General features: G+C 43.1%; 2 protein-coding genes across 13 annotated transcripts in view; both read left to right on the top strand.

Moving 5' to 3' along the window:
- The window catches only part of MRPS14 (mitochondrial ribosomal protein S14), an 868,813-nt gene that overhangs the window by 467,612 nt on the left and 385,146 nt on the right, over nucleotides 1-16,055 (top strand). The window lies entirely within an intron of this gene.
- Nucleotides 1-16,055, top strand: part of TNR (tenascin R) — a 427,004-nt gene that overhangs the window by 318,891 nt on the left and 92,058 nt on the right. The window lies entirely within an intron of this gene.

The raw sequence follows: 16,055 nt of genomic DNA on the forward strand, positions 1-16,055 counted from the left end.
GGTCGAGAAGATGCACCACAAATGCCACCATGGGAATTGCCCCTCAGAGTCACCCAAGCATCCTCAATTCTGCTCAATTCAGCAATCAATTTAGCACCCAGTAATGACCCACCCTACCACCTGCACCCCGCTAAGGCTGAGGCTGAGGAAGATGGAAGAGGAAAGATGACCCCACGGTTGGATGGCCCATAATGAACCTGTGGCCCACAAGGAAGTGAACACCGTGTGCTTCTTTATATTTGATGTATTAACAATGCTGATACCTTCCCATCAATTACGTGCCACTTTGTAGCTTATGAAATGCTTTTACATATGCTTCATTCTCACTATAAATAGTCCTCACTTCACAGATCTGAAAATTGAGACTTGGAGCAGTCACACGACTTGCTCAAGCTCATAAAGCCCGAGAATGGAAGTGGCACGAGAGACAGATAGGCATTGTGTCTCCAAAGCAGGTGACCTGTTCACCAGGCAATGACCCCTATCTAGAATCTCCCTAACAGAGACCCCTAGAAGGGAGCGCCTATATCCTAGCTCACAGTCAACCACCTCATCAAGTCCAAGGGCAAAGAAGGCCAAAGATTACTCCATTTCTGAGAAGCAGGTGCATCTATGAGAGACCAATAGGGCCTGTGTAATCCAGGAAACCAGTTTCTCAGTGAAGGAGGACATGTAGCAGGGAAAGACAATTAGGGGGTGTGGATTGTCTGACAGTTACTGAGGTCAATAATAAGAAACAATGTGACAGGCAGCTGTAATCAAGAGAAACTGGGGTTGAGGGGGAGACCTGTAATCCTGGAGCTATCAGTGAGACAGGCTGCAAAGTGGGTAGGCAGGACATTTGTTACCCGAACAATAAACTGTGCTGATGGCTAGCATGACAGTGGGTCCCAGCCCTCACGGGGCCACCCCACACACTCCCAGCAGCAGTTCTCCCAGATAGCACTGCAGAGAGAAAAATTCCAGGAACTTGGGAAGCAGGAAAGACCAATTTGTGGAAATATGCAGGACACTTGGGTAGGTAAGGATGGCTAGAACCACATCACATGTGTGCGTATATGTATTGAAAGAGAGACAGGACCTATTAGACTTCGGACTCTATGCTGAATGCTGTGATAAAAGATAACTAGATTATGGACTCTGCCCTCTAGGGACCCTCCAGGGGGGAAACAAACAGCTCTGCAGATAACTATTGTGATAAGTGTAAAAACAAGTTCTGCTGGAGCTCAGAGAGGGAGATGAATGTCACAAATTCTTTCTCATAAGGTTTCCCAGTCATCTGCATACAGCTCTTGACATTCAAAGTCTAATTTCAAAGTGGAGTCAGGCTGCTTAACTTTGAATCTTGGTGCCCTCACCTAAAGGCTTTGTGACTTTTAGACAAGTCACTTAACCACTCTGTACCTCACTTTCTTCAATTTCTGCATCTGTAAAATGGGATAGTAAAGGTAGTCTGTATGACTGCTGTGAGAATGAAATAAGGTAATATGTAAAGCCCTTAGAAGACTGGTTGGCATGTGCCTAGACTATGTACATGTCAGTCTAAGAAAGCCCTTCCTTTCCTTTCCTTCACAGTGCAACCCCGCATGCAGATTGGGACAGGGCAGAATGCGCAAACTCTGGGGCATATAATCATATCCGATCAGTTTAGCCTGAAGGTCGTGGGGATGTTCCCTTCCTAATCAAATGCAGCTGGTTTGGGCAAACCTAGCCACAGTCCCACGTTGTTGGTCATCTAGGAAGAGCCCAGAGATCTTGTTATTTTGGAGAAAGGCAATAAATATTCCTTGTTGACTTAATACCGTAGAGTTATCTTACAGATAAAAAGTTTGGATCATTCTAGACACATTTGTGGGTCTAGACTAATGAAGGTATAATATTCTGGAATGGTAAAAAGACACGTCACTGACTATCTCATAATTATCTTCTAACAGCCCCTGATGAATATAACATGGAAAATGATCAAAATCATTCTTTTGGGAAATAGCTCACCTGCTTTGGGCTTTCTATTTAGTGAATAGAGCTAGTGTCTTGCTCAGCAGGGGGGAATGCTTTTATAATGATTTCCCTGCAGCAATCCTGTTTGATAATGCAAAGTAGGATCAAAGAAATAGCTTTTCCTATTAAGAACTCCAAGGAAAGAATCAAGTTTTGAGTTTTTGCTAGGGAAATCTGAGAGCCTCAGGGGGACTGGTGATCCAGTCCTGGAGAAGGACAATTGTTGAGTAAATCCACAGAGAGAAACAGCAAGGTTTCCCTCCGCAATGACTGGCTTTGGCTTCACTCACTCATCTTACCCTCAACTACAGACTCAACCCACGTCCATCTCTGCTGCTTGGAGTCCATGTTGGCGAGCTCCCACATCCCCACCTCAGCCAGCTGCTCGCTAAAGCAACTATAAGTATCCAGAGAGCAGAGAAAGTAGAAGGCTGAAACTTTAAAAAAAAATTCAGAGAACATATTCTTCCTGAAAAATAAAGATAAATAATTAAATAAACCTGCACCTTTATTATTTTTTAAATGTCACTGTATTTTTCCAATCTCCCTATGAGAAAAACAAACTAAAGAAGATGTGAGCTGGATTCCTTTTTACATTTGTGAATTTCTCAGAGATAGCATACATTACCCTCAGAGCACTTCTTTACTACCAACTTCATGGCTTGTTATCCATAGGATTGAGCCTTAGTTTACTCATCTGTAAAGTGGAGCAATAGGCCCACCTTACATGCTTTACAGAATTGGTAGAGGAATCAATCGAGATTATGTTTATGAAAGCACCTTGAAAACTCAGATGAGCTCTACAAATACGAGGTGTTCTGTTATTCTGACTCATTTTAGTGCTTTTCAAAAGGGGAATGGTAGGAAGATCAATGTGGAAAAAAATGTTGCAACCTTTTACAGGCGATAAATCTTCTTCTCTGCTACAGCATGAAGCCACACTGAACCATGTCCACTGTTAGGTTAGTTGAAGGCTGTTGTTAAAATGAAAATGTCACTGTTATTTATGGTATAAGGCTTACCTGTTTCCAAAAAGGTTTTCAGAAGGCATTAATTTATTGCCAGTGCTGTATCTCCTATCACTTTGGCATTTGACTACGGAGGGAATGAGTCACAGAGGAAGGTAAATTCCAAACAGACTTGGGGACAGGAAGAAACATCTGGATTAAACAGCCCCTCCAGGAAGTCCGGTTCCTGTTAGTACCTGCAGTGACAGGCACTGGACAGCCACAAGTTGGTCAGTGAGGGAACTGTGTCCAGGTGGTCAGGTCTTTTTGAACGTGACCTGCTACCATCCTTCAGCCCCCAAAGAGGTGAGAGGTGTGGGTGAGAGGCTACCAAAACCTGCAAATAGAGCCTGCTCAGTGGTGTAGAGAAGGTCACCTTGAGAAAAGCAGTGCCCTTCAGCCGAGGGGCACAGCCAGCCCCAGGCAGCCTCCCAGGGAGGCAGCAAGGGCCTGACTCTCCTCTGCGCCTCAGCTCTCTGGGTGGAGGTCCCCTTTGGCAGAACGGGAAGCTCCAGGACAAGGTAACCTCCTGGGAAAGAAAGAAGCTCTGGAGGAGCAAATGAAGAGTTCCAAGAAGTGTGTGTGCCAAGAGAATGAGTCTTGCACAGCAGTGCACCACAAAGGCTGGGGGAGAAAGGAAAGTTGTGCTGAAGGAATAAGAACTCCAGTAAAAAGGAATTGGGGTCAGGTGAGGTGGCTCACACCTGTAATTCCAGCACTTTGGGAGGATGAGGCAGGTGGATCACCTGAGGTCAGGAGTTTGGGACCAGCCTGGCCAATATGGTGAAACCCCTTCTCTACTAAAAATATATAAATTAGCTGGGCATGGTGGCACACGCCTGTAGTCCCAGCTACTCGGAAGGCTGAGGCAGGAGAGAATCGCTTGAACCTGGGAGGCAGAGGTTGCAGTGAGCCGAGATCGTGCCACAGAGGAATTGGACACCATGCCCAAGTTATTTCAGATATAAATCCCAACCCCCCCTGAAATGTTCTGCATCCCCTTAGTGGGCTTTTTTATAACCTATGTGGATCCCACATGAACTTTGGGAACCCTCAAAACGTGCTGCTTATCAACATCCCTCGGAGCCCACTCAGTGCCATCTGTATTCTTATGTTGTCAGAAAGGCAGCTGCATGTAGCTAAATGGTCAATTCTTGTCTTTATTCAGATCGAACACATTTAAAAGTCCAATATTTTACAATACATATCCTAAATTTAGCAGTTAATAAAAGAACATTTGAATTCCATTGGCACCCCTTTTAACAATAATGAACAAAGATGATGCAGTATAACTTAATGGAGAGCAAAATGCATTTTGTCAAGAAAGTCGGAGAAAGGGAATTTAAGAAATTATGTATCCTGAAGAACCATTCTCTAAAGTAATGAGGAAGGCTAATCTGAGCCTTACTGACTAAATAACTGCAAAATAAGATAAGCGATAAGAGAAAATCTTTTATGTTTTTGAGGTTGATATTCATCTTTGGGGCCAATTGCAACTGCAGATGTCAAAGGGCCTCTTAATCATATTATGCCCTTCTCTGAAAACATTGCTGGCTTGGCTCAACAAGCATACAGATACAAAGCAAATTTCTAAAAATGCCAATCAAGGCTCTCTGACATCTTAGTACGCTTCATCCCTGAACACAATCACCCCTACATTGTACTATCCCAGGAACCAAGCCCTTCTACAAACATGTCTCTACTCCACTTCAACTGCCTTTTTTTTTTTTTTTTTTTTTTTTTGAGGCGGAGTCTCGCTCTGTCACCAGGCTGGAGTGCAGTGGCGCAATCTCGGCTCACTGCAACCTCTGCCTCCCGGGTTCAAGCGATTCTCTCCTGCCTCAGCCTTCCAAGTAGCTGGGACTACAGGCGTGCGCCACCACGCCCAACTAATTTTTGTATTTTTAGTAGAGACGGGGTTTCACCATGTTGGCCAGGATGGTGTCAATCTCCTGACCTCATGATCCACCTGCCTTAGCCTCCCAGAATGTTGGGATTATAGGTGTGAGCTACCCCGCCTGGCCGCAACTGCGTTTTCCATTGCCTCCTCCTTTCAAAATCTTTCTCATTCTTCAAGACCCAGCTCAAAAGTCACCTTTTCCATTAGTCTTTCTCTAGAGAAATCTTGCATCTGAAATGCCACCTTCTGCTGGACTCCCAGAAGAAGTTCCCATACCTCTGATATGGTACTCCTCATGGCCTGCTATTTATTCTTGTTATATGAATATCTTTCTCCTAGTCACACAGGGAGTCACCTGAGACTTCTCTATCCTGACCTCGTCATCTGGAATGGAACCTAGTCCCGTTCCTGGCATGCAATCACTGTGTAACTTAATTTAATTAAGCAGGTTTTGCTCCGTATACCAGTACTCTCAGAGCTTCTTCAAACTTCAGGTAGAAAATAATTATGTTATTTCATGCACTAGAAGGTATAATTCACCTGCTTGTAGTCTTTGGGTCAGGGCGGTGCTATTTAATGCTCTAAAAGACATAATGTACACGATGAAGTAAATAACTCCTTTAGACCACTAGAGCTGAACTTTAATACGTTGCCGTTTCTAGCACACAAGTAATCTGAAGAAATGAATGGCTATCCAATATACGAAAGCAATTATTTGCTTACTGCTGGAAGGATCAACTCCAATATAGTTATGCTATATAATTGGAAGCAGCATGAATTTGATATTTGAATCTGTCATTTGATATTTTTAGGGCAGATAAATTTATCTTGTATTCTGGATGTGGATGAGTATAATTTTCAAAGGTGACTATTCCTAAGATTTGTTTGTTTCTAAAGGGTTTCAATGTTCTAAGAAAAAAAAAAAGCAAGCAATCAGTTCCTATATTTACAGTTATAATTACTTAGAAGTTCTGAGCCCATGTTTAGCACATATTAGTAGTGTTTCCAGAGCTTGATATCCAGTGGTCCATCTGCTAATATGTTAATATGTGACCAGTCCCTTATCTAACAGGCACACACGAAGTATGTATGTATTATTTTCAGTGTTGATCGACTTTAAGCCTTCATGAAGACTGAAGATGGTCCCTTCAGCAGCCATTCTTCCTTTCACTTGGCCTTGGGGCTCCAGTTAATTCTGCTGATTTTATAACCTTTGCCACGCCCTCTCCCCACCCACAACTCCTCTCTACCCTCCACCATCCCCCTCCATCTGGACTTTGATACTGTCTCTTCACGAAGCCTTCTCCAGTCACGTCTCCCACACTCATGTCTGCTTACCTTTAAAACACTAATTTAAATGAGTAATATTAATTCAGTACATAAAAATAGACTGGCTTGCCTTGTTCTTCAGTTTCATGGATATCAGCCTAGTCTTCTCAACTAGATTATAAGCTCCATGAGGGAAGAGGCCACTTCTTATATTTCAAACCAGTTTCTCAATCTGTTCTAAGGGATGTGGGCAGGAAACAGAAACCATCAACTTGGGCTACAGTCTGGCTGGCAATCTTTCTTGCAAAGACACTTTCTTTGCAGTTGTATTAAATGTAGAAAAGAAAAAGATGAAAGGTAATATGACTCTTCAAGAAGAATAATTGAACAGCGAATGGTGACACGCTGTTCTCCAAGCTCAAGAAACACAGATGAAAAATAGACATTAATGATAGCAAAAGGTCAGGTGCTTAGAAAAATTTCTGACCAAAATGGTGTAGATTAATTGGGAATTCATTATTTATATCCTACCTACTTCCCAAGGATAGAGGCAGCTGCTGAAGGGAGGCTATGGTGTCTACTACTGAACTGAGAGCCTGGAAATATGATTCAGGACTTAGTTTGGCTCTAACTTACTGTGCATCTTGGGCAAATCATTCCCATACCCTCATCTATAAAATGGAAATAATCTCATCAATTCTTGTGAGGATTAAATGGGATCATATATAATATGTTTATGTATGTATGTCTGTGTATTTGTATCTGTTATATATATATGTGTGTATATATATGCAATTATATATAATTATAACATATTGTATACAATATATATGTGTGTATATACACATATATGTGTATATATAGTGTGTATATATATACTATATATGTGTGTATATATATAATTATATACATATAATTGTCAGATGCTTTACAGATGTTAAGAATTCTCTGTAGCCTATAAAAATCAAATAAATTCTCACTTAAATTAGGCTTCAATTTATCATAGGGAAATCTAGTTCATGCATCATAAAATTTTAGATCTAAAGTTACAAGACAGACTTTCTATCAGCATCTGCCTAAAAAAAAATAGACGCCCCCACCCCAGCAGTAGATTTGCCCAGCCTTGCCAGTTGTATTGTAAAGTGGGAATTCCAACCTAGCTGACCTCACCTTCACTTCCAATCTTCACTTCCAGTCATGATATTCTCATTACTCCCTTGGTATCATTCCCTTGATTGATACTCAAGATCCCATTTTCCAGATGAAGAAGGAGTCTCTGCGAAAGGTAATGCCAATTAGAGTTCTCCCAGATAGTATGAGGCAGAACCGGAGGACAAGACCAGAAGCTGGGTCCCATATGCCAGCCACTGAGGTTTCTCCTAATCCACACTGACACGAAGCCATGAACAAACTGGGCTGACCGCATGTGCTAAAAAATGAGTGTGGATCCATTAGGTTCCGAACCAAAGACCCTTCCTGCAGATTCCCACATGGGGATACATCAAAGAGCACATGGTCAGGGGCACTGGGCAGCTGCACCTGGTGGGAGGCGGCACCCGGGCTGGCCCAGCACATCCTCCCACACCATTCCATGTCCTTGTTGACAGCTCTGGGCCAGCCATGGAGTCCTGTCTGCTGGGAGTTTTCTGCCCTCGGGTTCTTTTCAGAAATCTGACAGGCCCAATAAAGGCCCAGCGCTGATGGAGAGGAGCTGGCTCGGAGTTCTCCCAGCAGCCCCGTGCTGCCTCCACTGACACAATGGGGCCGGCTGTAATCACATTACACCCTCATCTTTCATAATTACCCTCTTTCTCCAAGTGACAGAGCATCCCAACGGCAGGGAGGAAACTATTTTTAAATGAATTCTAACAAAAAAAAAAAAGAGTGTCATTTTCCACAGACATAATTCTGGTTTATAAATCACCCCTAAGAACAGAGTGGGGACCATGAATGGCAGAAGCTGGAAAATCCAAATCAAGCACCCACCACCCAATCCCAGGAGGTCACTTCTCCTTCCCTGCCCAACAACCTTCACACTCATTTCATTCTCCCTCCTGCACCTTTTATTTTTTCTTTTCTTGAGGCCCCTCTGGCCCATGCTGGTCTTTTCCACCCTGTTTTGACTCTGAAAAAAAAGAAAAAGAAAAGAAAAAAGCTCAAAGGCATGTGGGTACCTTCTGGCTACTTCTTTTCCTCCTCACCTTCCCAGTCCTTCCTCCCAGTCTCTCAAAGGTCAGAGGAGGTCATGTGGAGGAGGAAGAGGAAAAGAAAAACAACTTTAGGTGGGACACAAGCTTCAGCCAACCTGGGTGACCCAAGTCTCTCCCCACAGGTCTCCCTAGAGGGGTGTGAGCACCTCATTAACTAGGCGCTAAATCAGCCTTGAGGATGATCCTGTTATCCACCTCTTACAAATTACCCGGAGAAACCTCTGGTGCTGGCCGTGATAATTGTATTGATAAGGAAGCTGGAGTGGAGGAAATGAATCAATGGAAATGCACGGATCTCTTGAGTATCAATCTATCGAATTACTGCAACTCTCTTGCACTCCCATTTGTAGTATCATTAACCATCTGTCTTGCTCACAACTATTAGTGTATCGTTGAGCCCTGGGTGTATTATCTATCCCTCAGGTTTATATTTTCTCACTCTACCTGTGAAACTCTTATGTTTCTCCACCAGCCTAGCACTCTTCCATTTTTTTTCTCCTCCACCTTCTCTTTTTTTCCTTCCTTCTCTGTTTTTCCCTATTTTCCCCATCTTAGTCCACTTGGGCTGCTAAAAGAAAATACCGTAGACTGGGTGGTTTAAGAACAAAAGAAATTTATTTCTCACCATTCCAGAAGCTGGGAAGTCCCAGGTCAAGGTGCTGGCAAATTCAGAGTCCAGGAAGGGCTCACTCTTTGGTTCTTAGGTGGCACCTTCTAGCTGTGTCCTCACATGTAGAAAAGGCAAGGAGTATCCTTATCTCTTTTTTATTTTGAGACAGGATCTTACTCTGTCACCCAGGCTGGAGTGCAGTGGCACAATCTCAGCTTACTGCAGCCTCAAGCAACCCTCCTACCTCAGCCTCCCGAGTAGCTGGGGCTACAGACACACACCACCACGCATAGCTCATTTTTGTAATTTTTGTAGAGACATGGTTTTGCCATGTTGCCCAGGCTGGTCTCAAACTCCTGGGCTCGAGAAATACACCTGCCTTGGCCTCCCAAAGTGCTGAGATGACAGGCATGAGCCACTGTGCCCAACTCTCTCTACGTCTTTTATAAGGGCACTAATCCCATTCATGGGAGTTTTGCCACTGTGACTTAATCACCTTCCAAAGTCCCTACCTCTTAATGCCATCCTCTTGGGAATTTCAGCATATGAATTTTGGGGGGACACAAACATTCAGACCATGGCATCCCGCTTCTCCTACCACCAGTTTATTTCTTTAACTGGCCTAGTTTGGTTCTAGTCCTCGACTCTTACTCATTCTAGTCTCTTTGACTCATCTGAGATACAGGAAGAGAGTGAAGGGCAGAGGAGGCTCTGCTAGTCCCCTCGAGCCTTCTAAGTTGTTGCCTTTGGAGACAGGTTTTGCATCTCATTTAAACATTACCCACTGTCTCATACCAAAGACACAGAATGGGTCCCAGAACAAGTGGGACCTCTTTAAAGGAGATGAACATATCCAATGCAGCACTTCCAGACATGCCACAGCATTAGGCCAGGCCTTTCTCATGGCAAGCTGCAAATTCTGTCCAACAGCATCACTAAAAAGTGCTAAAGAGGCCGAGCGCAGTGGCTCATGCCTGTAATCCCAACACTATGGGAGGCCAAGGCAGGTGGATTACCTGAGGTCCAGAGTTCGAGACCAGGCTGGCCAACATGGTGAAACCCCGTCTCTTCTACAAATACAAAAATTAGCTGGGCGTGGTGGCACACACCTGTAATCCCAGCTCCTTGGGAGGCTGAGGCAGGAGAATTGCTTGAACCTGGGAGATGGGTGTTGCAGTGAGCAGAGATCATGCCACTGTACTCCAGCCTAGCCAACAGAGCGAGACTCTCTCAAAAAATAAAAGAGTGCCAAAGAAAGAGGCCACCTGCAGAACAGTCAGCATTCTTGGCAGTACAGAAGAATAAAAGGTAGCCACAGAGAATGAAGGCAGAAATGAAGTTTTCAGGGACACAAGAAAGAAAGCCACTTTGAAATAATTAGTGACATGAGCTTAGCAACACTACGGGCACATTGATTAAGTAGGCATTTAATAAACATTAGTTTCACTTTCCCCTTCAGCAGGCCTCAGAGAAAGTGAGAAAAAATGGAGCACCTCACACCATTCATTCTATCTTCTTTCTCTGCCTTCCCCTAGAAAAGCAGCACAGGAGAGAAGCAGAGAGGTTGACGGTGGTGTGACAAGGGATGGATTGTCATCCATCCCTTGGGTAGAACTGGAGCGCAGAACATATTGGGGGATCTCAGAGAAGTGAATGAAGCCAGAGGGAGCCCATGAAAGGCCATGGGTTTCTATAACTGCTGGCTCGGTGGAGAATTGTTCTGGAAAATGACAAGTTTAGAAAATGTCCCCCGGCTCCTCTAGGATCAAAGTTTGCTGGGTTACAATTGCTCCTGATTTCAGGGACACTATAGAGGCTGGAGACTTTTAAATAAAGAGCCATCAAACAAGCCTCCTCTCGAGGAGAGACTGAAGCAATTTCTGAGGAGATAGCTTGGATTGGTGGAGAAAACATTAATCTCAAAGTCATCCCTGTCAGAAAGGCCTAAATCTGAACCCAGGGGGAGAAGAGTGTTGACTTGTAAGAGCTCTAAGTCTTTTCATGAGAATGGTATGTAGACCCTAATTAAAGCTGGCTGGAAAACAGCCGCTGAGAGCACAGACCATGGTCTGCAAAATCTGGGTTCAGTCTTGGCTCCTCTGCACAATAACTGTGCAATCTTGGTCAAATCCTTTGACCTTTCCTGAGATTGATTTTCTTCATCTTAAATAATGGAGACAGAAAGAGGACCTATCATCACAGGAAAATCACCACAGGGCCCTGCTGGTTGTCTGCAGCAAGTCTGATTGACTGATGCCCCATTCTGATTGGTTGCAGCCCAAACCACACCAGTCGCTAAATATCTTGACTCTTAAATATCACTGTTCCCTAGCTTATAGGTTGCTGTGAGAAATAAATAAAATAATACAAGGAAAATGCTTAACTTGGCCCAGTTATTACTAGTATTTGTTATAGGCGGAATTGTGTCCCTGCTTTCCTAAGAAGACGTGTTGAAATCCTAACCCCCAGAACCTCAGAATGTAAACTTATTTGGAAATAGGATCATTGCAGATAAAAGTAGCTAAATTAAGATGAGATCACACTGGAGTGGAGTGGTTCCTCTAATCCAGTGTGACTGCTATACTTTTAAGAAGACAACCATATGAAGAATCAAGGAGAACACAGGGCACGACAGAGGCAGACTGGAGTGATGCATCTACAAGCAGAGGAATGGTGAGGGATGCTAGCAGTCACCAGCAGCTGGGAGAGCAGCATGGGGCAGATTCCCTCTCAGAGACCTAGGGAAGAATCAACCCTGCTGATGCCTGACTTGGACTTCTGCCACCAGAACTATGAGAGAATAAAGTTCTGCTGTTTTAAGACACTCAGTTTGTGATTATTTGTTATGGCAGCCCTAGGGAACTAATGCCATATTATAGTGGGTTGGCTCCTCAAAGCCCACTAAGACAAAGAATTTATAAAGCATCAGGAAAGAGAAGATCTCAATGTTCATTCTAGCCCAATCGCTCATCTGATGCTTAACATCCCCTCTTCGGCACTCTCATTAAATAGTGTTTCCACTTGTACCTGAACACTTCCAGTGACCAGGAAGTCACTACTTACCATGACACCCAGGTAACTTTCATTATTAGCAATGCTAGTCTGTATATTGACCTAAAATCTGTTTCCTTGTACATTCTCCCATTTGGTGGAAACCACTTCCCTAGGACCTTTTGCCATATACTTAGCATTTTACAACCCTTCAAATACTTGCATTCGTTGAACAAGCCATGCTCTTGTACATATCATAGTTTTAGCAAATGTAAGTTCTTCTATGTGAAATGAACTTTGGCCTTCTCCACCTAAAGAATAATCCATTAAAGTCAAGTTTGGTATTATCCCCTGATAGAGTAGGTTACATGATGAGAAAAAGCAATCCCCAAATCTGGCCTTCAAACACCAAAAGATTATTTCTCACATGACATGTTCTCACATGACATGTCCACTGTGAGTCAGCAGGAAACTCTGTAGTCACCCGGGGACCCAGGCTGGCAGAGCAGAGCAGCCACCATCCTGAACTCTGCCAGTCACCTCCGGAGAGAGAAAGCTCTAGGGTGTCTCCTATCAGCAATGTTAATGTACCAGCCCAGAAAAGACACCCACCACTTCCTCTCACAATTCATTGGCCAGAACTAGCACCATGGCCTCACCTAACCAAGACAGGGCTGGAAGATGCAGTCCTCCTGGAAAGCCAGGCCAGAAATATTTGGCAAACGGCACTGACGGCCACCCCACCCACTCTGTGTGCCCCTCCCTGCCGCCCCTGGCAGAGTTGTTAGCATCTCCTCCAGCCTTCTCAGAGCAGTTGATGTATTTGTTAGCCATGGTAATTATCACATTGCATTGTCGTTACATTTACTTATGTTTTCATCTCCTCCATGAAAATGAGAGTTTCTCAAGGACAGTTTAGGGCATAATAAGTGTTTGATATGTGGATGCATTTGAGAACAGTGACCATCTATCCAGTGTAAAAGCCAAATGACTTACAGGGGTTTACAAGACTGGGCATGACCTGGTCCCCGCTACTTCTCTGACCTTATCTCCCCATAGGGCTCCCTTGTTCATTTGGCCCCAGCCACCCTATGCCTCAAACTCACCAGACCGACCCCTGCCTCGGAGACTCGAACTATTCCCTCACTATCTATTCAGCTCACCACCCCACTTCTGTTGGGTGTCCTCTCAGCTGTCATCTTCTCAGAGAAGCCCGTCCTGATCATGCCCCACACAATGTCGACCTGCCCTGTTAACACCCCAGCTCCCTCCATAGCAGTTACCACTTCTTGACACAAGCACAAACTCATATGTGTTGCATTATCACATGCTAAATATCACATAATTTGTATTATATAATACATTATATATGACATATATAATTGTTTGTGGTATTTATTTATATGCCCCAACCCCCGACCCACATATACTTGAATGCAACTTCTAAAAGAAAAAGACCAGCATATAGTAGGTACTCAATAAATATCTTTCAAATGAGTGAATGATAAATGAATAAATGTACCCCCTAAGTCTTCACATCTTTGGGCCAAAATGCTAAACTTATCCCTCTCATATTATAGGATTTTGAGTCCCTTCAACAACCCAGGCACCTAGAAGTGGCCAATGATCAGTGCAGTAAAGAGTAGAACAACATAGCCCCTTGTCTATCTTTTGTCTTATATTTTAATTAATAAAGCCTATGTTTGAGTAAGAGTTCAGGGGTTACAAAAATCACAGTGTTGACTGACTCATAGCAAGTTTAGTTATTGACTAAGATATTTAGTGTTTTTTACACATAAAACTGTACCTTTCCCCCTCCATGTAATTTTGTAGCTGTCACTTTGGACCTAAAAGTGTAGGACCTAACATCTTTCTCTCTTAATTTTCCTGTCACTTGTCTTCCTTTTCATTGATAATGTTATTTATTCATTCACTTATTTTGAGTATCAACTATGTGCAAAAAAGCTGTTAAGTGCTATGGGGTGCTATGTGATCATTTTCCAATTCCCAGAAGAAAAAATTATTCAGCAATATCCACATGCATCAGATAAACAAACTTTGCTTCAATTAGAAAGATAGCTAAGACCCCGTCTTTGTGTAAATGACTGATAGCAGAGCCGTTTCTGGGAGACTTTCAATGATAGGAGGGCTCAAGAAAGTGATGCTCAAGAAAGTCATGCCTAGAGAACCTAAAAGTGAGGAGGCAAGTAGAGACTTGGATGAGAGGGGGCTTTAGGAACTTGCAGATAGGAGGGCAATTTGTTCCCAACATGTCACTCTACCTATCCCCAAGGTTTATTTACCTTGTCTGGAAGTGACCAACAGAGCATCATCTCCCACATTGCTCCAAGGATCTCACCCATCTTTGGACAAGGCTATGTTAAGGATTGGGCTTTTCTGCTGTCCACTAATGGATAAGACATTTCATAAGTTCCAGTGATTTCAGGGAAGGTCTTGACTAGGGGAAGAATCGGAACAATTATTCCACTTGTCTGCAAACAATATTTATTTATGTCAGTTAATGCTGGGTACTGGGTAAATATTATACAGATAATAATTCCATTAACCCTCCAACCTTGTAAGATAAGTACCATTATTATCTCCACTTTATATATAGGGAAACTGAAGCACAGAGCAGGTAAGAGAAACTGAGGCACAAAGAGCTTAAGTGATCTTCCCACAGCTAGAAAATGAAAGAGCTGAGGCTTGAACCTAAACAGAGACTCCATAGGCTCCAGAGTCTACAGTCTTAACAGCTCTGCTCTGGTCTGCTCCTGTCCATATTGTAAGCAGGGACAGATAATAGTCAGTATATAGTAAGGGCTGAATAATAAGGCATGATTTTATACTAGGTACTAATACAGGTTATTCCTAATAAAATCAACCCTTAGGCATTGTTCAGAACTGAAATTGAACAGACCAGTACCTAACTTGAGGATAATGGAGAGGGATTAAATTAGTTGGAGAATGATTTAACCTTTTGCTCACTGAGCATTTTCTCATGAATTCATCTATCCATCCTTCCAGGGATCCACTTATTCAACAACTATGCACTGAGCACTCTCACCGTCCTGGAGCGACGGTCACACACTGCAGATAAGACACGGTCTGACCAACAAGGACTTAGCAGTCCAGGTGGGGAGAAGCAGGCAAAGGAAACCCATGGTCTAGCATGGCAAGTGCTGTCAGAAGTGGGGCCTGGAAGAGAGGGACATGAATTCACCTGCATTTGGGAGAATAGCTGAGGAGGCAGGAGGGAAAAGATGAGAGACAAATGCTCATGGAGGAAAGAACATTGAATCTGACCCTAGCAAAATTTTCTAATCGCAATATTCCTGGGAAGATGTTAGAAATTACACAATTTCCATCAAAAGCAAGAGAAAATGGAATATTCTTTTCAAGAAAGGCCCTGGGACATAGTAATTAATAATACATGTTTTGAAGTGAGACCTGCATTCAAATCTTAACCTCTCTTGGAAGAACTTCCACCATTAGAAGATGGAGCTAATCATAGTGTCCCATCACAAGGTTGTCCTGAGGGTCATGTAAGCTCATGTGTGAGCGGCTCAGCACAGTCTGTACTGAGTACAAATGCAGTAAATCCTAGCTGTGACCTTCTTCTCAGACGCATAGTCACACTCACTTGGTCCCTTAGTCCTTAATCTTCTTAGTAACTCTTAGAACCAAGGTTTGTAAATCTCTTTTCTGTTTTGCATAGAGAATACAAAAGGAATAAAATTTCTGTAAACCTGATTTGCATCTCAGTGAGTTTATTGTACTCTATGGTTCTTGGTGACTAGGTAACCAGCAGAGGAGCTAATTCATTATTTTACCAATTTAAACAGGAACTTGGAAGAAAAGCATCTGGAGGTCACAGAGCACAAGGACTATACTAACATGAAGATTTAAAGAAAGTTCAGCTCACACAGCCATAGATAATCACAAATGTATCCAAGGATTATTAACAATCACAATTACCTGGAGCTGTATTATTTACCTGGCTGGTTATTCTGAAGACAACTTGTATGAATAGATGAGCTGAGAGGAGCTCATGAAGTTGTTTTGAAGTG

This window comes from Macaca thibetana, chromosome 1 (assembly GCF_024542745.1).
Source record: "Macaca thibetana thibetana isolate TM-01 chromosome 1, ASM2454274v1, whole genome shotgun sequence".
In the NCBI taxonomy this organism is placed as follows: Eukaryota; Metazoa; Chordata; class Mammalia; order Primates; family Cercopithecidae; genus Macaca; species Macaca thibetana.